Below are 23,618 nucleotides of genomic sequence, written 5' to 3'. Positions count from 1 at the left end.
TACTGAATTTGTTGATTAGTTCTAGTTTTTTGGTGGAGTCTTTAGGATTTTCTATATATATAAAATCATATCATATGCAAACAGACAATTTTATTTTTTCCTTTTCTGATTTGGATGCTTTTTATTTATTTTTCTTGCCTCATTGCTCTGGCTAGGACTTCCTGTACTATGTTTAATAGTAGTGGTAAAGATGGGCATCCTTGTCTTGTTCCTGATCTTAGAACAAAAACTTTCAACCTTTCACCATTGAGTATGATGTTAGCTGTGGGGCTTGTCATATATAGCCTTTACTACGTTGAAATATGTTCCTTTTATACCCAAGTTGAATGTTTTTATCATGAAAGGATATTTTGTCAGATCCTTTTTCTGCATCTATTGTGATGATCATATGATTTTTATCTTATAGTCTATATAACTTTTAATTCTTTTATACTTTAACTGACAATGTTGTCAAAATATCACATAAAGTATAAAGTAGTATTTAAAAGAATATATTATCATCCTCTTACTCTCATTTTCAGTTCTTCAAACTTACAGACTACATTCATTGTTGCTCTCTTGTTCTTTATAATTCTGTCTTCTCCCTCACAGCCTGTCCCCCAATACCTGCTTCTCCCTACCCTCTTCATTTAAGTAAAATTCTATAAGAATGAAATTGTAAACCCAGGCCATGTTTTATTTTTTATTGTCAATCCCAAGTGCCCGTTATCATTCTTAGCATATAGGAAGTGCTCAGTAAATGTTTTTTTTGGTCATTCAACTACTTTTAAAAAATTTGATATTACCAGTTTCTTCCTTCTCACTTATTCTATTATACCTAATCAGAACTCATTTTATCCCTGCATAACTATGACTTCCGAGGTTCTGGGTTACATAAATTAAGATGAAGTCATTTCACCAACATAATCTTACAAGATTGTATTGGCTCAATAGCATCCTTCATGAGAGTTAAGCAAAGTGCCAGATAAGGCCTCAACCAAATGATATTCTCAGGGATTGTGTTTCATGTATGTAATACTTATTAATATCTTTATACTGGTGTTACCACCTTTCTGATGGACTATGTAACCAACACCCCATACAGGACAGAAGCGTGTGTGCCTGTGTGTGTATGTGTGTGAAGAGGCGGATGGAGAAGAGAAGGGAGAATGGAAGAGGAGGAGAAGGAGATCATAATATTATCAGTAGGGACTTTTGTCTTTGCCCTTTGATTTATGGGTTCTCTAATCGTATCTTATCCTTTGGAGCAAGTGGCATTTTATGATTTTGAGAATCTAACCATAAACACTGAAGAATCTGATTTTTTTGGATATAGTAATGTCAGAGTCCAAAGCATAAAAATTCTGTATTCATAGATCACATATGTGAAGGTATACTTCAAATTTTTTTGTCTATAACCTAATTTTAAGAGATGCTTTGATTGTTCATAAGCCTGGAGGCATATTTACTTAACCAAGATGTTCTGACTCATGCTTAGCAATGAGAGTAACTGGGAGTGGGGTGTGGTTGTTCACATATAGTGGCTAGCGGAGGAGAGATAAACCGTAATCTGAAAGAGGAGAAGGATCCAGTCACATAAATACCAAGGAAAGAAAATTTGGAATAAAAGGAAATTTCCTGAGGCGGGAAAGAGCTTAGTATGTTTAAGTACCAGAAAAGAGGCCACTGGTGTAGACTGAAATATAGTGAACTGGGTAGAGAATAAAATGGAACGAAGTTAGAAATCCAGATTAGACAGGGTTTTGTAGGTCATGGAAAATGGTTTGATTTTTGTGGCTCAGTTGTTAGGCGTCTGCCCTCGGCTCAGGTCATGATCCCAGGGTCCTTGGATTGAGCCCCTCATCGGGAAACTGCTTGGCAGGAGGCCTGCTTCTCCCTCTCCCACTCCCCCTGCTTGTGTTCCTGCTCTCACTGTCTCTGTCTGTCAAATAAATAAATAAAATCTTAAAAAAAAATTTTTTTTTAAGCTGGGAAGTGATATAATTATGGCAGCAAAGTTGGAAAGTCTGCCTCTTCTAAATTCACTGATAATTCTATTTTAATATCAGATGTCTGTATGATATTTATAGCATAATACATTAAAATATGATTAGTGGTTATTTATCATGGATCTGCTGTGTGGTAGGTTCTGTGCTGGGCTCTGAGATATGTGTAGCAGTCAGTAAGACTGATAGTGTCATTGCTATCACTGAACTTCTGGTTTAGCAGCAGGTATAGACATGGACATAGGTAATTATGTGATAGTGTAATACATGTTGTAACAGGAAAAATACAAGGTAGTAATTAAACATGTGGGAAATATATTGGACTCAGATTTGGGTGATTAATCCAAATTTGATTCTCTTCTCCTTGATTCTTCTTGTATCAACCAGGTCTACTTTCCTAATTGTTTGTGTTCTCCTTAGCTGATCTCCTTTCTTTTCACAGACCTTGGCTTTCTATTCTTTCTATTCTTTCTTAGGCATTGTCTTCCACAGAGAACTGCTCTTTGAGTTCAGGTAGTAACTAAATACTATTTATTTCCAAATCTATAATTCTACCTTAAAGTTCTCACTACTTTCCAGTTCTTTGCTCAAACAGCCCACTGTTATTTCAAACCGAACCTGTAAAAATACAAATAAATTGTCTTCCCACCGAAATCTATGCCTGTACCCATTTTCCATCTTTCATTCTTCCAGGACAGATACTTTCATATTACATTTGATTCTTTCCTGTTTCTTTCATTCTCCTGGTCTACTAGAGAGTTCCCCTTTGTTTATTCTCATCATCCCTGCTGGACCGCACTTCACATTCCAGGAATTGCCTCATTTCTTTATTCTTTTTTTTATTATTATGTTATGTTAATCACCATACATTACATCATTAGTTTTTGATGTAGTGTTCCATGATTCATTGTTTGTGCATAACACCCAGTGCTCCACGCAGAAAGTGCCCTCTTTAATACCCATCGCCAGGCTAACCCATCCCCCCACCCCCCTCCCCTGTAGAACCCTCAGTTTGTTTCTCAGAGTCCATAGTCTCTCATGGTTTGTCTCCCCCTTCGATTTCCCCCCTTTCATTTTTCCCTTCCTTTTTTTTTCTTTTTTTTAAATTTTTTATTGTTATGTAAATCACCATATATTACATCATTAGTTTTTGATGCAGTGTTCCATGATTCATTGTTTGTTCATAACACCCAGTGCTCCATGCAGAACGTGCCCTCCTCAATACCCATCACCAGGCTAACCCATCCCCCTACCCCCCTCCCCTCTAGAACCCTCAGTTTGTTTTTCAGAGTCCATTATCTCTCATGGTTCGTCTTCCCCTCTGACATACTCCTCTTTTCTTCCTCTCCTGTTATCTTCTTCTTTTTCTTTTTTCTTAACATATGTTGCATTATTTGTTTCAGAAGTACAGATCTGTGATTCAACAGTCTTACACAATTCACAGCGCTCACCATAGCACATACCCTCCCTCATGTCTATCATCCAGCCACCCCATCCCTCCCACCCCCCACCACTCCAGCAACCCCCTGTTTGTTTCCTGAGATTAAGAATTCCTCATATCAATGAGGTCATATGATACGTGTCTTTCTCTGATTGACTTATTTTGCTTAGCATAATACCCTCTAGTTCTATCCACGTCGTTGCAAATGGCAAGATTTTGGGTTTTTTGATGGCTGCATAATATTCCATTGTGTGTGTATATATATATAAAACCACATCTTCTTTACCCATTCATCTGTCGATGGACATCTTGGCTCTTTCCATAGTTTGGCTATTGTGGACATTCCTCCTATAAACATCGGGGTGCATGTACCTCTTTGGATCTCTACATTTGTATCTTTGGGGTAAATACCCAGTAGTGCAATTGCTGGGTCATATGGTAGCTCTGTTTTCAACTTTTTGAGGAACTTCCATACTGTTTACTCGTTTTTACACTAAAATTCTGGAAGAATGTTTTTTCTTTTTCCCATGTCCCTCCTCCATTTTCTCTTAAAGCCAGTTTAATCAGCCTTTCTCCTTCACCAGGTCCCAGAACTGCCTTATTGAGGTCTCTACTGACTTCCACATTGCAAATTCCAATAGACATTTCTTAGTCCTTTTCTTACTTGATCTTTGAGGAGCGTTTGCCCAAGTTGACCATGCTTTCCTCTTTCACATGCATACTTTGTTCACTTGACTTCCTAGACACCACACTCTCCTGATTTTCTTCCTCCTTGGCTGGCTACCCCCTTTCAGTCTCCTTTGCTGGTTCCTCCTTATATTTCTGACCACTTAACACTAAAGTGCCATAGGGCTCATTCCCTGGACTTCTCTTCTTTATCTGTACTGACTCTTTTGGCCCAGCATACTGAACAGTCTCACAGCTTTAAATACCTACTATGGACCAGCATATCCCATGTTTACAGCTACAGCTTAGATGCTCTCCTGAACTCCAAATTCTTGTACTTAATTGTCTGACATTTCCACTCATGTCTAATATCCTTCTCAAACTTAACATGGGTAAACTGAGCTTCTGCATTTCCCCCTCAGACCTCCTGGACCCTCATTTTTCCCATTTTAGTAAATAGCAACTCTGCCCATCCAACCTCTGTCCTCCAAAACCTTGGAGTGGTCCCATACTCCTCTCTTTTCTCATGCCCCACAAGCAGTTGGTCTTGAAATCCTACTAACTCTTCCTTCAAAATATGTCTAGGATCCAACCATTTCTTACCAGCCCTACTACTGTCACTCTGGTCTAAGCCACTTTTGCCTGGATTATTCAGTTGGTATCCCTGTTACCACCATTGCCCCTCCCTACAGTGTATTCTCCCCGCTTCCCCCAGAACTGTGAAAGATTTATTAAGGGGATATCAGGAGAGACAAAGCACGGGTGACAGGATGGGCAGGGAAAACATTCAGACCATTAGGCAGATCAGACACCTTTTATAAATATATACTCTTCACAGCCTGGTTGTTTCTGCTCTGGGAGGTCTTCAGATTTCAAGCTGACTGTCTCTGTGGTGTAAGTGTGGGTGAAGGGTGAGGACAGAGGCCACTGGGTGGGCAGAGGAAGATGTGTCCCAGGGCCCCAGGAAGGTAATGAAGGGGACCTGGGGGATATGGTATCCACAGTGGACCCGGTACAGAAGGAGGTCCTCTTGTGTCCACAGGAGTCTGGTCATTTCCTGGGACCTTCTTGGGCATGGTGTGCTCTTGTTCCCTTGAGCACCATAGGCTTCTGAATGGGACCTAAGCTCACGTGTTGGAGGTACTAGGAATGGGTATTGTGGGGTATGAAAAAGGGAGTGGACATGGTGATAAAGAAGGACCTGTGAAATGAGGCAGCACCCATGCATCCATATTGACCTTAGCCATCTCTGGGTCCTTTTTAGGGATGGTGCTGCTGTTTAATCAGGGAACTGCTCTAGATTCTGGATCTCTCTGTGGAGTGTTCTGCATCTCAAGTCTTCCGGGCATGGGTTCCTGCCTCATGTATCTCTCAGGCAGCGTCTTACCTTCCATTATGTCCAGTCCGTATTTCAAGTAGGTGTTCTCCCTGCTCTCCTCAGCCACCTCCCTCTCCCAAATCCAAGCCTTGATCCAATTGTCTTGAGCATTCTTCTCATGAACATGGATCTGGCGTTTGAAGGTGAGCTCTGCCTCCTGCAGCTGTTCTTGCATTTGTTCAATTTGTTGTTTGTGCTTGTTTCTTCTGTAGCTACTTTCAAATTTTCCTCTGAAGCTCACAGCTGATTCTTCTTTGCCACCAGTTTATAGTGTGTCATTTGCAGCTCCTCTTTTGCAGCTACTTTTCTTTGTTCATAGAATTCAACCAAGATCTCCGCTTTGTTCTCCAGCTATTTCAATTCTGTTTCCTTGGTTGTTTTCACAGACCTCAATGCATTGCACTGGTCTTCCAGGACCTTTTTACTCTGTTCCAGTTCACATTTCTTGGACCTCAAGGCTCTCAGCCCTGGATCCTTGAATTCATCTTGTGACTTCAATTTAAGAACTTCATCAGAGTGAAACGTATTTTCTCTCTTAGTTTCTCAAAGACCTTTCTTTGCTTCACTGATCTTCTCCCAAATGGTTATTTCTTCAGCAAGTTCTCTGTTTTCTTTTTTAAGCGGACTGATCTTCTTAGTTATTGCTGTAAATTAACTTGATTATCTCAAGACTCTATAGCAAGGACAGTTCTCCAGAGGTAAATTAGAAACGCACAAATTTCTAAGGAGGCAGTAATAATGGTAAGCCTCTACAGAATTCCAACAACATTGGAGGCAAGAGGGAAATGGTCAGGCAAAATATGGACAAGTTTCCTTGGGTACTTATACAGGGTTGTCACTGACTTTACATGCTGCTGCATCTCCTTAGCTAGCTGATCCCAGATTCCAGGATCAGGACAATAAATGCCTTCACCACCTTGGACTTTGGTTCCAGCAGGACTCAGAAAGTGGGACCCCAGCTCATTCTTCTAGAAGGTCCTGAGAGTCAGCAGTTCGTATATTCATGTCTCAACTGAATGAGACTCCTGTTCCCTCAATTTGGGTCAGGATTTCTCCCCAGAAACAAGCCTGCATCTCAACAGATGCCGAATTGCTGCAAAGCACCCAGGGTCTCTCTGGGGTGGGTGGCAGAACCTGCTGGAAACGCAGCTCTGGCTCTCTGTCCCATGGCAGCAGCAGCCTCACATGGTCCTCTGGCAGCAATGGAAGCCCTTCCTCCCTACACTGTATTTTTAAAAGAGTTGCCAAAGAGATCCTTTTAAAATGTAAGTTAAATTATGTCACTTTTTTACTCAGAACGCTTCTGTGATTTCTGATCTTGCCCTGACGAAAAGACATAGTCTTTTTACTGGCTCAAAAGGCCCTACCCAGGGGTGCCTGGGTGGCTCAGTTGGTTTAGGGTCTGCCTTCAGTTCAGATCATGATCCCAGAGTCCTGGGATCGAGCCCCACATCAGGCTCCCTGCTCCATGGGGAGCCTGCTTCTCCCTCTGCCTCTGCCTGCCGCTCCCCCTGCTTGTGTGCTCTCTCTCTCTGTCAAATAAATTTTTTTTTTTTTTTAAAGGCCCTAGCGGTCCTGCATACCCATCCTTACCCCATCACTACCTCTCACACCTCATTTTCACTACTTTGTTCCCTACTCACACTATTCTAGCTACATATGGTTCATTGCCATTCCTGGAAAACACCAGGTACATGCCTACCTCAAGATTCTTGCCCTTGATGTTCTTTCTTTCTGGAATGATCTTTTCCAAATAAAGATATCTGGATATGGCTTATTCTCTCAGGTTTTTAATCAAACATCAGCTTCTCAGTGTGGCCTTGCCTGATCATCCTATTCAAAATTAGCCACCCTGACAATTCCTATCCCCCTTTTCTACTTTATTTTTCTCCATATCACTATCATCATCTAACATACCTCATTTTACTTATTGTATTTGTTTGGCTTCCTTGGTTAAAATGTAGGCTTTACTGTGAGCAGAAGCTATTTTTACTTTTGTTGTTGTTGACTGCTGTTATCCAGAGCTTAAAATGGTATCTAGACAGATAGTAGATAGGTAATATACTATAGGCCCTCGACCCTCTACATTTGGATTATAGAGTTTCTGGACCTGGTCATCTGTGTAGCAAAAAAGCATATGTTTTGGAGTTGTACAGATCAGGATTTATATCTTGATGTTTCCATTTCTAGCTATATGCTTAGTTAGTTGCTTCCTTTCTCTGAGTTTCAGTTTCCACTTCTGTACAGTGAGCATAGTAATCCTTGCCCTAAATTCATGAGGACTAATATGTGAGAATGTATACAAGTGTTGTGACCCATGCCTATGTAACATGCTGCCAGCTGAACCTTCCTGAAATGAGGTTTTCATTCCATGACCTCTGTGATGGAAAAAAATAGTTGAGATCCTCTTTTGACTACTATAGTGGCAAATTCCTCTTCTCGGATTTCAAGAAGGTCAAGATCTTCCCATTTGTTCCTGTCCGTCCTATGACATTTTTTTTTCTATTCTTCCTCCTCCCACCAATATACCCTGTTCTTTTGTCATTTACCTAAACATATGATAGGCATTTCTTCCTTGATGTCTTTGCTCATTCTCTTTCATTCTCCTATCTCACCTGTTCGTTTAAATGCTGTTATTTTTCTTTTCTTTTTTTTAAATTTTTTATTGTTATGTTAATCACCATACATTGCATCATTAGTTCTTGATGTAGTGTTCCATGATTTATTGTTTGTGCATAACACCCAGTGCTCCACGCAGAATGTGCCCTCTTTAATACCCATCACCAGGCTAACCCATCCCCCCACCCCCCTACCCTCTAGAACCCTCAGTTTGTTTTTCAGAGTCCATCGTCTCTCATGGTTCGTCTCCCCCTCCGACTTCTTCCCCTTCATTCTTCCCCTCCTGCTATCTTCTTCTTTTTCTTTTTTCCTAACATATCTTCCATTATTTGTTTCAGAAGTACAGATCTGTGATTCAACAGTCTTGCACAATTCACAGCGCTCACCATAGCACATACCCTACCCAATGTCTATCACCCAGCCACCCCATCCCTCCCACCCCCTACCACTCCAGCAACCCCCTGTTTGTTTCCTGAGATTAAGAATTCCTCATATCAGTGAGGTCATATGATACTTGTCTTTCTCTGATTGACTTATTTCACTCAGCATAACACCCTCCAGTTCCATCCACGTCTTTGCAAATGGCAAGATCTCATTCCTTTTGATGGCTGCATAATATTCCATTGTGTATATATACCACCTCTTCTTTATCCATTCATCTGTTGATGGACATCTTGGCTCTTTCCACAGTTTGGCTATTGTGGACATTGCTGCTATAAACATTGGGGTGCACGTACCCCTTCGGATCCCTACATTTGTATCTTTGGGGTAAATACCCAGTAGTGCAATTGCTGGATCGTATGGTAGCTCTATTTTCAACTGTTTGAGGAACCTCCATACTGTTTTCCAGAGTGGTTGCACCAGCTTGCATTCCCACCAACAGTGTAGGAGGGTTCCCCTTTCTCCGCATCCCTGCCAACATCTGTCATTTCCTGACTTGTTAATTTTAGCCATTCTGACTGGTGTGAGGTGGTATCTCATGGAGGTTTTGATTTGGATTTCCCTGATGCCGAGCGATGTTGAGCACTTTTTCATGTGTCTCTTGGCCATTTGGATGTCTTCTTTGGAAAAATGTCTGTTCATGTCTTCTGCCCATTTCTTGATTGGATTATTTGTTCTTTGGGTGTTGAGTTTGATAAGTTCTTTATAGATTTTGGATACTAGCCCTTTATCTGATATGTCATTTGCAAATATCTTCTCCCATTCTGTCGGTTGTCTTTTGGTTTTGTGGACTGTTTCTTTTGCTGTGCAAAAGCTTTTTATCTTGATGAAACCCCAATAGTTCATTTTTGCCCTTGCTTCCCTTGCCTTTGGCGATGTTTCTAGGAAGAAGTTGCTGCGGCTGAGGTCGAAGAGGTTGCTACTTGTGTTCTCCTTTAGGATTTGGATGGACTCCTGTCTCATGTTTAGGTCTTTCACCCATTTGGCGTCTATTTTTGTGTGTGGTGTAAGGAAATGGTCCAGTTTCATTCTTCTGCATGTGGCTGTCCAATTTTCCCAACACCATTTGTTGAAGAGACTGTCTTTTTTTCCATTGGACATTCTTTCCTGCTTTGTCAAAGATTAGTTGACCATAGAGTTGAGGGTCCATTTCTGGGCTCTCGATTCTGTTCCATTGATCTATGTGTCTGTTTTTGTGCCAGTACCATACTGTCTTGCTGATGACAGCTTTGTAATAGAGCTGGAAGTCCGGAATTGTGATGCCACCAGCTTTGCTTTTCTTTTTCAACATTCCTCTGGCTATTTGGGGTCTCTTCTGGTTCCATACAAATTTTAGGATTATTTGTTCCATTTCTTTGAAAAAAGTGGATGGTATTTTGATGGGGATTGCACTGAATGTGTAGATTGCTCTAGGTAGCATTGACATCTTCACAATGTTTGTTCTTCCAATCCATGAGCATGGAACGTTTTTCCATTTCCTTGTGTCTTCTTCAATTTCTTTCATGAGTATTTTATAGTTTTCTGAGTACAGATCCTTTGCCTCTTTGGTTAAATTTATTCCTAGGTATCTTATGGTTTTGGGTGCAGTTGTAAATGGGATCGACTCCTTGATTTGTCTCTCTTCTGTCTTGTTGTTGGTGTATAGGAATGCCACTGATTTCTGTGCATTGATTTTATATCCTGCTACTTTACTGAACTCCTGTATGAGTTCTAGCAGTTTTGGGGTGGAGTCTTTTGGGTTTTCCACATACAGTATCATATCATCTGCAAAGAGTGAGAGTTTGACTTCCTCTTTGCCGATTTGGATGCCTTTGATTTCTTTTTGTTGTCTGATTGCTGTGGCTAGGACTTCTAATACTATGTTGAATAGCAGTGGTGAGAGTGGACATCCCTGCCGTGTTCCTGACCTTAGGGGAAAAGCTCTCAGCTTTTCCCCATTGAGAATGATATTCGCTGTAGGTTTTTCATAGATGGCTTTTATGATGTTGAGGTATGTACCCTCTATCCCTATACTCTGAAGAGTTTTGATCAAGAAAGGATGCTATACTTTGTCAAATGCTTTTTCTGCATCTATTGAGAGGATCATATGATTCTTGTTCTTTCTTTTGTTAATGTATTGTTTCGCGTTGATTGATGTGTGGATGTTGAACCAGCCTTGCAGCCCAGGGATAAATCCCACTTGGTCCTGGTGAATAAAGCTTTTAATGTACTGTTGGATCCTATTGGCTAGTATTTTGGTGAGAATTTTTGCATCCATGTTCATCAAGGATATTGGTCTCTAATTCTCCTTTTTGATGGGGTCTTTGTCTGGTTTTGGGATCAAGGTAATGGTGGCCTCATAAAATGAGTTTGGAAGTTTTCCTTCCATTTCTAATTTTTGGAACAGTTTCAGGAGAATAGGTATTAATTCTTCTTTAAATGTTTGATACAATTCCCCTGGGAAGGCATCTGGCCCTGGGCTTTTGTTTGTTGGGAGATTTTTGATGACTGCTTCAATTTCCTTAGTGGTTATAGGTCTGTTCAGGTTTTCTATTTCTTCCTGGTTCAATTTTGGTGGTTGATACATCTCTAGGAATGCACCCATTTCTTCCAGGTTATGTAATTTGCTGGCATAGAGTTGCTCCTAATATGTTCTTAGAATTGTTTGTATTTCTTTGGTATTGGTTGTGATCTCTCCTCTTTCATTCGTGATTTTGTTGATTTGGGTCATTTCTCTTTTCTTTTTGATAAGTCTGGCCAGGGGTTTATCAATCTTGTTAATTCTTTCAAAGAACCAGCTCCTAGTTTCGTTGATCTGTTCTACTGTTCTTTTGGTTTCTATTTCATTGATTTCTGCTCTGATCTTTATTATTTCTCTTCTCCTGCTGGGTTTAGGCTTTATTGGCTGTTTTTCCTCTAGCTCCTTTAGGTGTAGGGTTAGGTTGTGTATTTGAGACCTTTCTTGTTTCTTGAGAAAGGCTTGTATTGCTATATACTTTCCTCTCAGGACTGCCTTTGCTGTATCCCAAAGATTTTGAACAGTTGTGTTTTCATTTTCATTGGTTTCCATGAATTTTTTTAATTCTTCTTTAATTTCCTGGTTGACCCATTCGTTCTTTAGTAGGATGCTCTTTAGCCTCCATGTATTTGCGTTCTTTCTGACTTTCCTCTTGTGATTGAGTTCTAGTTTCAAAGCATTGTGGTCTGAAAATATGCAGGGAATAATCCCAGTCCTTTGGTACCGGTTGAGACCTGATTTGTGACCTAGGATGTGACCAGTTCTGGAGAATGTTCCATGGCCACTAGAGAAGAATGTGTATTCCATTGCTTTGGGATGGAATGTTCTGAATATGTCTGTGAAGTCCATTCGGTCCAGTGTGTCATTTAAAGTCTTTATTTCCTTGTTGATCTTTTGCTTAGATGATCTGTCCATTTCAGTCAGGGGGTTGTTAAAGTCCCCCAGTATTATTGTATTGTTGTCATGTGTTTCTTTGCTTTTGTTATTAATTGGCTTATATAATTGGCTGCTCCCATGTTAGGGGCATAGGCATTTACAATTGTTAGATGTTGTTGGATAGACCCTTTAAGTAGGATATAGTGTCCTTCCTCATCTCTTATTACAGTCTTTGTTTTAAAATCTAATTTGTCTGATATAAAGATTGCCACCCCTAAATGCTTTTATTTTTCTGAGACAGAGTTCAGGTCTTTCTTTCTCTATACAGTAACCTCCTCACATTCCAGCTCAGAGCAATTTTTGTTTGAACAGGTGGAAAATCTCAGAAGAAAAATGGGAACTAATAAAAATTAAATGGGAATTCCAGAATTGAAAAGTATAAATATCTTACATGAAAAAACCCCACTGAACTTCAAATGAATTTATAATCTATATACTGTATAATCACAGTTTAATAACTAATTGGTCTTCATTTTAAAGTAGATTATGAAATTGGATGTTGAGTAAAATTGTTCTTTTGCCACAAGATCTGACTAGGGTTTGAAATTAAAAACAAAAAAGTTAATACAATGTGGTAGGGACGTTAAAAGGATATTAAAAGGTGACATTAAAGTGACAGTGATCATTTGATTATGAAATAAGGAAACTGGGGACATGTCATGAACTGACTTCTACAGAGTTCCATCTTCTCATTTCTTATTACTTTCCCCACTACGTAGTACTTCTGTGAATTTTCCATACTCTTTCCACCTGTCTTTACATACTTGAAGTTCTCACACTCTCCTCCACCCCACACCCAATTTTGCCATTTTTAAATTCCCATCCATCAAACCTTGACTCTGATGTGACCCCCTTCCAATCTTAGCCCATCCTTAAAACCTCTCCTTGGTCTGGACTAGGGGCTTCTCCAGTGCTTCCAGTGATCTGTAAATAGTACTTACTGTGATTGTAATTTTAGTAAGTAATTTAAATTTTGTTGGTTTCTTGTTCTTGAAAATACTAGACTATGAACTCCTCAAGGGTATTATATGTATCTCTCACCTTTATTTTAGCAGATTCTAATACAGTGCCTGCCAGAAAAGGAGACTAATACATATTTATTGAATAAGTGAACAAAAGGATGGATGGATGGATGGATAAATGTTAGAGTACAAATGCTTGACTGAAAATTGTGAAAAAGTACTATTTCAAAATCTTGTCTAGGAATGGTTTCATTTTATTTTCATGTTTTTTTCTGAATGACTGCACATTCACCAAATGAGAGATAGGCTGGTGAGACCATTTTTACTTCTTTTAAAGTTATTCTAAAATTATTTTCTGGCTGTTTTCTTGAAACATTTTGTTACTTTTGAGATGCTTTATAGAAATGTGGTAAAACTGATGACTGGTTTTTATTTTTTAATTTTGTAAAGGAGATTACATTATCCTGGTAAAACATAAATCTTTTGGCCAAAGATTCAGTTGATCACTAAAGCCATTAATAAGGATAATGTTAATTAAATGTTAAAGAAAGATTAGGATCTGTTAGGATGAGGCAAAAAAATAAACTTAAAAATTTTTTACTTAAAATATAGACTACATATGGGGCGCCTGGGTGGCTCAGTCAGCTAGGTGGCCTAACGCCTGGTTTCAGCTCAGGTCATGATCTCAGTGTCCTGGGATCAAACCCCATGTTAGGCTCCATGCTCAGCGGGGAGTCTGCTTGAAGATTCTCTCTTTCCCTCTCCCCCTTCTCCTGCTCGTGCTCTCTCTCTCCCTCTCTCTAAAATAAATAAAACCTTAAAAATAAAATGTAGACTTATGAACATTAAATATTTCTCAGTTTGAAGTTAATGTATTTGGTTGAGATTTGGGGATATTAAAAATTTTTACTAGCATAACAAAATAAGTCATGAATATTCATGGCCATATATTAGCGATATAATAATAAGCAATATTAGTTAAGGTAATCTAGCTGTTTAAGAAAATAAGAAAATTGACAAATCATATAATAGCTCAAATGTAATGGAAGTTTAATTCTCACTAATTTAAAGTCCATAATAAGTGTTCCTGATCAGGAGGTTGCTCTCCTCCATGTAGAAATTGAGGAACCAAGACTCCATCTGTCTAATGGCTCTGCCATCTTGATCACAGGCTTCTAAGGTCACCTGACACATCTGTAAATGATGGCAAAGGGTAAACAAGATAGGGGATACAGTTAGGAAGTTTTAGGGGATGGGTCTGCAAACACGAATCACTTTTTATATTCCATTGACTAGTACTCAGTCATATAGTCCATGGCCATTCCAGTCTGCAAAGGAAGCTAAGAAATATAGTCTAGCTATGTGCCCAAGAAGTAGAGAAAACAGGTTGATAATCACTTAACCAGAATTGGCTCCATAATGTTTTTTATAATTTAAATAATTTTTCTCCATATACATACTGATTTTTATAGTTCTCATTCATAGAAACTTTTCATATAGTTATAGGTAGTCCCACATTTAAGCATGCATTTATTAATTAAAGTCATCCCGGTTAAAATCGTGGAGTATCTTTTATATAATAAAAATTAGGTCTTTATGAAGACAATTTTAAGTTCTAATTTCTTCCAAAAGAAAATTATAGTTATTTTTCAGCATTGGCTTATTATGTAGATATTAGGTCCTTTACTTATATTTAGAGTGATTTTTTTTAAAGATTTTATTTATTTATTCATGAGAGACAGAGGGAGAGAGAGAGAGAGAGAGAAGCAGAGGGAGAAGCCGGCTCCCAAGGAGCAGGGAGCCCAATGCGGGACTCAATGCCAGGATTCTGGGATCATGACCTGAGCTGAAGGCAGATGCTTAACCATCTGAGCCACCCAGGCGCCCTATTTAGAGTGATTATTACAAACATGTATACATAATTTTTGATTCATTTACTTACATCTCAGGATGTAAATATGTGCTTCATTCACTAATTTATACATTTGAATAAATAAAATCAGCTAATGTGTTTGAGAAAGAATCTGAGATCTTATTTTCCAAAAAATTAATGAAAATGACTTCTTTTTGTCATTAAGAAATCCCACCATGAAATAGAATGTTAATGATATTTGGTCTGGTAGACAAGTCAGTATTTAAACAATCATAGTTAAAAGTTGGATTATACATTTGTGTATGTGATAGCATACCTTGATCTGCTATTTTTGGGTTCTTTCCTTGTAGTGAACTGTATTTGCTTTCATTTGATTGGCCTTAGAATTCCTATTACTCTTGATACTCCCAAAGTGGTATTTTTCATCCATCTTGCTGTCAAGGTCTTTAAATCCTCAGAGACAATTTGTGCAACACTAGCTTCTGATGGTCACAAATATAGCCTTGGACCTCATTTTGTTTATATTGACTTCCTTAAGGAGGGTTAGATTGCATTACTTTGAAATGGTTCTGTGCTCGTACTTTAGGTTCAAGGTAAAGTTTTGTCTGCTTCCATTGAAGATAAGTGTCAAGCAGAAGACTGTGTACCCATTCCCAGTGCTAGGGGAGGACTCCCAACTACATGGAGGATAGCAGAGATCATCACTATGCCAGCCATCAGGAATAGAAGTCAAACATGTCTTATCCATTGCATCTTGATATTGGAGTTGCCAAGGAAAACACATTGTAGTTAAGCGCTGGGTAGAACAACACTTTTACTTACATAGAGAAAAGACAGAGCAAGATCAGCTCCAGTAGTATGTCAGCCCCCTATGGCCAGCTGGTCCCCCTCCTGGCAGCCAAGGCAGAGCACATGGCCTCACCACCCCTCTTGTGCGGTAGAGCCTTGACCCCTCCTCTGTTGAGTTTAAAATACTGAAAGCTGGGAGTGTGCCTGAAGGCCATTGATGCACACACTTAGTAGAACAAAGGAACACTCTCTGAGCCTGAAACAGGGAAAGCTATTCCCACATAAGCCCATAGCTGGGCAGTGTTCCAGAGGGACCATTCTTACATGACTGAATGGGGCAAGACTGTGCACATGAGATTGCCTTTCCCAACAAGGTGACACCCATATATAGATTATACTAGGTCACTCTTGGAAATAGGAGGACAAAATTTTTTAAGTTTCCACAATATTTTATTTCTGAATTTTCCATGTATCTCTTCAAAACCAATTCAAATTGACTTAAGCAAAAAAGGAATATATTAGCACATATAAATGAAAAATCAGGCTTTTATGTTGGCTGGATGCAAGTACTCTAACATTGTAATCTGTTATTTGTCCCTTTCCATTGCTCAGATCAGTTTTCCTCTATTTTACAGAGTGTACTCTATACTCTGTACCACACATTCTCAAACAAGCTTTCCCCACAGAGTGGCAAAGAATGCTAGTAGCCCACGGTCTATTTTTTAAGGTTTTTGCTCAAAACCCCAGCCAGAAAGAAAGTCTTCTTTCTCCAAGTTTCAGCAAAAATTTCTAACTTTGGTCACATTTTGACCCTGACTCAATCTCAGTGTTCAAAGAGATGGATCATGGATTAGTCAGGTCTAGATTATGTGCCCACATCAGAATTTGGGTGATAAGATCATCCCCCCTTGAACAGAAATGTTCAGTTACATATCAGTGGTTCTTTTTGAGCTGTAACCAGCAGACTTTAAAATGGGCTTGTATTTTGCACATGGTCAAAACAAAGCATGTTTTTATAATTATTAATATTTAAAGTAACTAATAGTAAAATATTCAATTTCAAATCCAATTAAAGGAAATCATATCAGTGAAGTATTCACTTCAGGCTACTTTTACTTTCATCTGGTCACACACATTACCCTTGGTATTCATAGTAAGATTTCTGGGAAGGATCAGGGTTGCAATTGATGGCACCCAAATAAAATGAAGTTATCTAGTCCATATGGACGTTGAAACTTAACCTTAATACCATGATGCTTTCTCTAGTAAGATGTAAGGTAGCTAGTTACAATAATAAGAAATGCATTATCAACCTTTAAGGGCTATAGAGGAAATAGAATTAAGTTTCTACCTCTAAAAATAGAAAGTGAACACATGGTGGCAAAAGTGCTTTGACTATAGAAGGAAAAAGAAATGTGCATTTATATATCATTATTCTTTACTTTGAGACTCCTAGTGTGCCCATGTTTCTTTTTGATGGATTGTTTAGGAGTTTAGACATTGTTTCTTGGCAAGGATTGCTAGAAAATTTTACACAGACTTGAGATAGCAATGCAGTCTTGAAAGGCAGGGCTAAGTTAAATGTAAAGAGGAGAGAGAGCATTCATTCTGGGCCAGTGGAACTTTGTGAGCAACATCATATAAGTGGGCCTGCATACTATGTTTGCAGCAATATGACTGAATTGGATGGTTGATATATAGAGAGGGTTATAGAGACAGGGATCTGATGAGAACTTTGAATACATGGATAAGTAGTGTGAAAGATATTTTTAAAATAGTGGGGAACCAGTAAAGATTTTTGAAGAAGTTTAAGTATGAAATAGTTTGAGGAGAGGGAGAGGGAGATATAGTTTGCATAGAAACCAGTTAAGTAACAATTGCATTTCTCTGGGAAAGAGGGTCTAGGTGAGAGTGGAGAGTTGTCAAGAAAGAAAGAAATGACTTTATTTCCCTGGTGGCTATAGGATGTAGGAGAAAGGGGGAAGAGAGGAGTCAGGGATCACTATCTTTTGCAGCTCAGAAAACTACTGACCTTAGTTGTGTGTGTGTGTTTTGTTTTGTTTTGTTTTTAAGATTTATCCATTTGAGAGAGAAAGAGAGACAGGGAACATGGGGCGGGAAGCAGAGGGAAAGGGAAAGAGAAACCCAAGCAGACTACACGCTGAGCACGGAGCCCGATGGTGGGACTCAATCTCATGACCCCTGAGATCACGACCTGAGCCAACAAAACCAAGAGTTGGACCTGAGCCAAAACCAAGAGTTGGATGCTCAACTGACTGTGCTACCCAGGTACTCCACTGACCTTAGTTTTTTATAGTTTTCCTTATAATTCTAAAAGTAAAGTGCATATATCCAAGGAAATGAATAGTTTTGCTCTATTTTTCTTTAGAAAATCTCAAGATATCAGACATAAATGTTATAATATATGGCCATAGAGGGTGCCATGTTAAGGACTCTTTAACAATATTAAAAGAAATTTAAAAAATAAAGGAAACACAAATTCCATCACTCTAACACTGCTATTTTTTTGTCTTTATTTTGTGATGAGCTCTGTGTCTCTGGGCATTTGTATTCATACACAATTTCAGTAATCATTTATCTAACATTTTCTTATTGTTCTCTTTATTTAATTAGATATTAGAATAGTTACTAATACTTTGAAGGATTTAAAAAAATGTTTAAGTCTTTGAAAATCCTGACTCTGCAAAGACCCCCTTAGTAAACAATTGTGTCTTTTCTTTAAGGGGCTTTTTGGGTTCGCAGAGATGGCTTTTAAAGCATCTTCTTAACTTGTTTTATTTATAATCTTTTTTGTTTTCTCTTTGGGGGTTTCTAATCCTTCAAGGATAGAGCATCTACTTGGAATGTTAAGACAGTTCTATAGCTTTAATTATAGAAGTGAAGAAAGAGGAACTAAGCAGAGTAAAAAATTAACATCAGTAGCTATAGTGTTGTATTTGTTGATTTCAAGATTCCCTTAAGAAGTGAGTCAAAATGTAGAGGGGGAGAGGAGAGCATAGGGATTTCAGAGGGCAGTGTGAAGAATGCTTCATTTTGTGTTCTTTCTTGGGGTCACAGTTGTAAGTGAAACTTTTAATGATTATCTTACTGTATTTTAAGTCAGGAACTTCTGTTGATCAAGCCCTGGGATTTTACCTTATCTCAAATTCTGTACTATTAGTACATGTTGAGCAATATTCCATTGACGGTATCAAATGATTGACTCTCAAAAAGGAGAAATTAACCAATTCATAGGAATTTTTTTAAGTAAACACTTATCCATTTGAAACTTCCTCCCCCTTCTCCCTCCTTTATCATTCCCAATGTCTCTTATTTTATTTTCCAGACATTTTAATATTTTTCCAATATTACCATTTTTCTCATTAGGACTGTTAATGAAATACTATTCAGAATCAACACAGTTGAAGCTAGGAAAGTTGTCAAGATGTATGAGGTTTTTAACAAGACCCATTATTTAAGGATGTATTGCAGCTTCAGACCTCTCTAAGACAGAGTTCAGGATGGAGAAATTAATTAATTAGTTGAAATTAATACTATTTACTAATGACTGTCATTCTGGGAGTTGTCCATGAAATACATCTGTTAGATACCAGTTTAGTTTTTGTGGTGTTATTACTTTAGTTAATCATTTTTATAGTTGGTGACAAATACTTCTCCTGTCAGGAGTCTCACTGGGTAGAAAATTACAGAATAAAGTCACAAGAAACTTCAAAATTATTCAGCAGCTGCAGCCAAATACAGATTGCCATTTGTACTGGAATAAGATTACTTTATTAGGCCTCTTTTCCACTCCATTCCATAGAAGGTTAAAGTTATATTTTGAATTGTATGCTGAGAGAAAAGATCACTATCTTTACCAAAAAGATGTTTTAGAAGTAGACTTACATATTTTATTCATAATGAAGATAGATATTATCCTTAGAAATCACTGTAAAAAGAGTGAGCACCTGATTTGGGATAATGGCAAATTGCATATATGTTACAGTTAATGGAACAGCATCCATAGGGACTCGGAGACATTTTTCTCTAGTCTATCTTTTTAGGTGAACCTTTATATTTTGTTGTACTTTGGACCAAAGTCTTTTCCCATATCTGTAGGCTTATAAAAATAGAAATCCATTTTGTAGAGAGACTCTGATAATCATTACTTAATATAATTAAGTACCTGCTTAGAGAGGTTACTTAAATCAGACACTATATGAGTAATTAAGGCAGGGTTTCTGCCAGGTAGGTTATACAGTAGGGGAAGCACATAGCAGAAGCTGATAATAGTGTCATGAGGCTTCCTAGCCAGTTTAAAGAAAGGAAGACATTGATAGCCATTGCCTGGAAAAGTACAGGAATATGAAGATAGGCTTGAAAATAGCTTCTAATATCCACAGTTGAAAAAAAAGTTCAGAGAATAAGAACTTAAACACTAGTGTGCATTTTAATGTATATTTTCCTGGTTCACTTTTTACTAATTTAGTAAACAGCAACATCAAAACAGATTTTTTTTTTATTATGTGCCCTTCATACCGTAGACCTTGTCCTATTGTTTCCTAAGTTGAATTATAAAATGTAGTTCTTAATGTACTCAGCCTGTTTTGACACTTTTTTCCCCCTAAACCCACATGCAAATCTATGGTTTGTCTTCTAAATTATCAAATCTAGAATGCATATAAATTCTCATGACACACAAAAAAATTCTCATCACAGTTGGTAGAGTCTTGGCTTTCTGATATTAAACAATTGATTTTTAAATGTGCTCGAGTATCTGTTTAGAAAATACACAGTTTGTTCAATATTTAAAACTTCAATTTGATCAGTTACTTTTTCAAATAGAATATAAATAAAGAATAGGTTCAAAAGTAAATAGATTTCAAAAATATTTTGTTTTTTACTTGCCATTTAATTTCTGGTTTCTCTAACTTTGAGATAAAAGCTTAAGAAATTCATCACTTTTGTGACTTTATTACCTCATTAAACACTTTTCTCTGCAAAGATAAGAGTACATGTTAGACACTCTGGGAAGGCAAACATGTAAGATATAGTTTCTGAGAACTTGAATTCTCAGTACAAGTAATGACATATATTCAAATAAATATTTGTGGCCATAATTGTTAGTTCCAGAATCTATTTCCAAGTAGCTTTAGTTTTTGGGAGATCATCAGATTATAAGAGAGACTGGGGCATTTAATGGTTCATTGACTATTTCTGTAAATATTTATATATAAAAACTTTCATTAGTGGCTCCTTCTGGCAAAGGAACACATTTCCTTGCATATAGTTTTAAAAATTCACAATCTTTAAAGAAAAATTAGTTTAAATAAGAAAGAAGAAGAAATTGTATTAAGTCAGCATTAGGTACTGCCTGAATCAGCATGGTGAAAAGATGGTGCTGGTGGCACATGATATATGCTCAGCTCCTCAGCTTTTGCATATGCATCCATGTGCTCATGCTCACTCACTAGCTACCCATGCCCAGCCTTGTATCTGTAGCTCCTACTATATTCTACAGTATGTTAACAAAGCATGTCTATACCACTCATGTTTAAATGTTCTGTAATATTTTCATGATTCTCTCTAAATTTTAAGGAAAATTTAGATACACTGTTTATTGTTACCTTTAGTTGCTGTTTATTCTCCCTTCTCTCAGTACATGTGTCTATATTGAGATTGAGGTTTGAGAGTTAAGGATACATCATCCCCGAGACACTCTCCATCTACATGGAACAGAATTACCCCCTAGAAAAGTTGGAGCCAAGAAATATGGTTATTGGAGGAAAGTATTTGAACTGGGTCTTGAAGAATGGACATAAATAACTGGAGAATAGTGAGGGAGATGGGTCAGGGTGGTCCATTTAGGGGAATGACCAGAGAAAAAGAACAAGTTGTATCTGGATAATGATCAGTGGTTTTCCTGGAACAGAGGATAAATATAGGGAAATATAGAAAGTAGGACCTCTCTCTGGCCCTTATCTAACTGTGCTAAGTTTTATTCTTGTTTATTCTTGAAGGTATTTTCTTTGGAAACATTTGCTCCCTTGTTATCTGTATCACCGCAGTTTTTTTCTCTTTTATCAAACTACTACTTTCTTGAATTATCCTCTCAACTTAGTTGTGATCTAAGACTTCCTGATCCCTCTACGCTCATGGCTTGAACTCTCACTTACACAGCAGAGATCCCTAGTGCTACTCATCAGCCATAGCCTTGTCTTGAGCTCCACTTGTACTTCCAAGTTCACCCTGGACATGCTTACCTGAATGGTTTTCAGGCATCCAGAGTTCAACATTTCTAAAACTTAACTCAATCTGTCCTGCTTTTCCTCACTTATCTCTAATTCAGATAGTGTTATCACCATGTACACAGTTGTACAAGTTAAAAATCTTACAGTAAGTCTGTATTTTCCCTTTTCCCATATATAATCACTTTGCTAAGTCTTACTGATTTTAAAACAGTATTATACTTCACTTATTTGGTTTTCTTTGGCAGAAGTCTGATTTTTGTTCTTTACCTGTGATTTGTATGTGATAATCATCCTTTTGTCAAGATTCGGTCTTTCTTTGTTCCCATTCATTATTGCTTATGTTTGTTTCACTAAAAAGTTTTTCTCTTTAATCTGGCTTAGAGCACGTTATGTGTTCAAATGTTTTCTCCTGTTTCTTGAATTAACTTTATGGGGTTATATTTATCTTACCTCACATTGATCCTCTTCTTGTGAATTGTAGTGTGCTTTCCCATTACCTAGTGATTTGCTTGCCTGACACAGCCTTTTGTCTGGTGTGCTATGTGCACGCCAGGAACAGTACTGCTCCTGGACCTGATCCCTGGAATATTTCACAGAGGTGCTACAGTTTAGTATTACAGTAACAGCCAGGGCGCCTGGGTGGCTAACTCAGTTAAGCGTCTGCCTTCGGCTCAGGTCATGATTCCAGGGTCCTGGGCTCGAACCCGGCATCAGGCTTTCTGCTCAGCGGGGAACCTGCTTCTCCCTCTCCCTCTGCCTGCTGCTCTACCTACTTGTGCTCTCTCTCTCTCTGTCAAATAAATAAATAAAATCTTTAAAAAAAAATAACAGCCAATATTTATGGATAATGTTCTTCATGGAACTTACAGTTAAGTGGGAGAAGAGAGAAAATAAGGAAAATGTGAAAATAGTATGAGAAGATGGTAAGTATTATGGGGAAAAATAAAGTATAGAAGGGGTTGAGGTAGAATGAGGGGTTTAAGTTAAACTGGATGCCCAGAGAAGGTCTCACTGAGAAGGTAATATCTGAACAAAGACCCGAAGGAGCTGGAGCAATTAGTCAGCTATCCGAGGGATCAATAATTCAGGTAGAAGGAAAAGCAACAGCATACATCTTGAAATAAAACAGGGCTTGGCTTGATGAGGGAGACAGTAGTGAGAGAGGACAAGGTCAAAGAGATGTGGAAGAGGCAGTTCTTTTAGGGCTTTGTGGGCCACTATAAGTATTTTTTGTTTTTATATAATCATCACATTTAGTCCTTACAATAACCCTATGGAAACCTATCATTATTCTCATATCTAATCTCTAATCTCACTGAAAGATTAGAAAACTGAAGCTTAAAATGCTTATATTACTTCCAAAACCCACACAACTAGTAGTTGTGAATCAGGATCTGAATCATCCAGTCTAACTTCAGATGGTATTTAAAGTTAAAAGGATTTTGGAGAGTTTTAATTTTACCTTTGTGTAATAAGTGCCTTTTGTTTTTGCTTTTTGGGGCCAAAAACAAAAACAAATGAAAACATTACCCACAGTAAAAAGATGTTAGATATTAAAATGTAAGTTTCTTTGGGAACTCCAAGATAATAGATGCCATACTCCAAAGTGAGGTTGAAGTCCACAATGATTTAGAATTATAAAGAAGTTAGTGTGGAATTGGTTAGACAGCATTTACATCCCTAAAACACATGAAGGGTATAAAAGTCCAGGAGACTGGGGGAGAAATTTTGGAGAGAGATACTGGAATATGTAAATGCCCTCTTCAAATTGGATGAGGGA

At 38.0% G+C, this 23,618-nt stretch overlaps 1 protein-coding gene and 1 pseudogene across 6 annotated transcripts in view; one reads left to right on the top strand and one right to left on the bottom strand.

Moving 5' to 3' along the window:
- ANKS1B (ankyrin repeat and sterile alpha motif domain containing 1B) overlaps nucleotides 1-23,618 on the top strand; it is a 1,102,644-nt gene that overhangs the window by 199,133 nt on the left and 879,893 nt on the right. The window lies entirely within an intron of this gene.
- LOC148163807 (uncharacterized) lies at nucleotides 4,958-6,330 on the bottom strand (annotated as a pseudogene).

The sequence above is a fragment of the Eumetopias jubatus genome, unplaced genomic scaffold (genome assembly GCF_037043125.1).
Source record: "Eumetopias jubatus isolate StellerSeaLion01/CBP00866 unplaced genomic scaffold, mEumJub1_p1.0 scaffold_8, whole genome shotgun sequence".
Taxonomy (NCBI): Eukaryota; Metazoa; Chordata; class Mammalia; order Carnivora; family Otariidae; genus Eumetopias; species Eumetopias jubatus.
The sequence above is the reverse complement of the archived record's forward strand: the minus strand, read 5'-3'. Positions and strand labels throughout refer to the sequence as shown.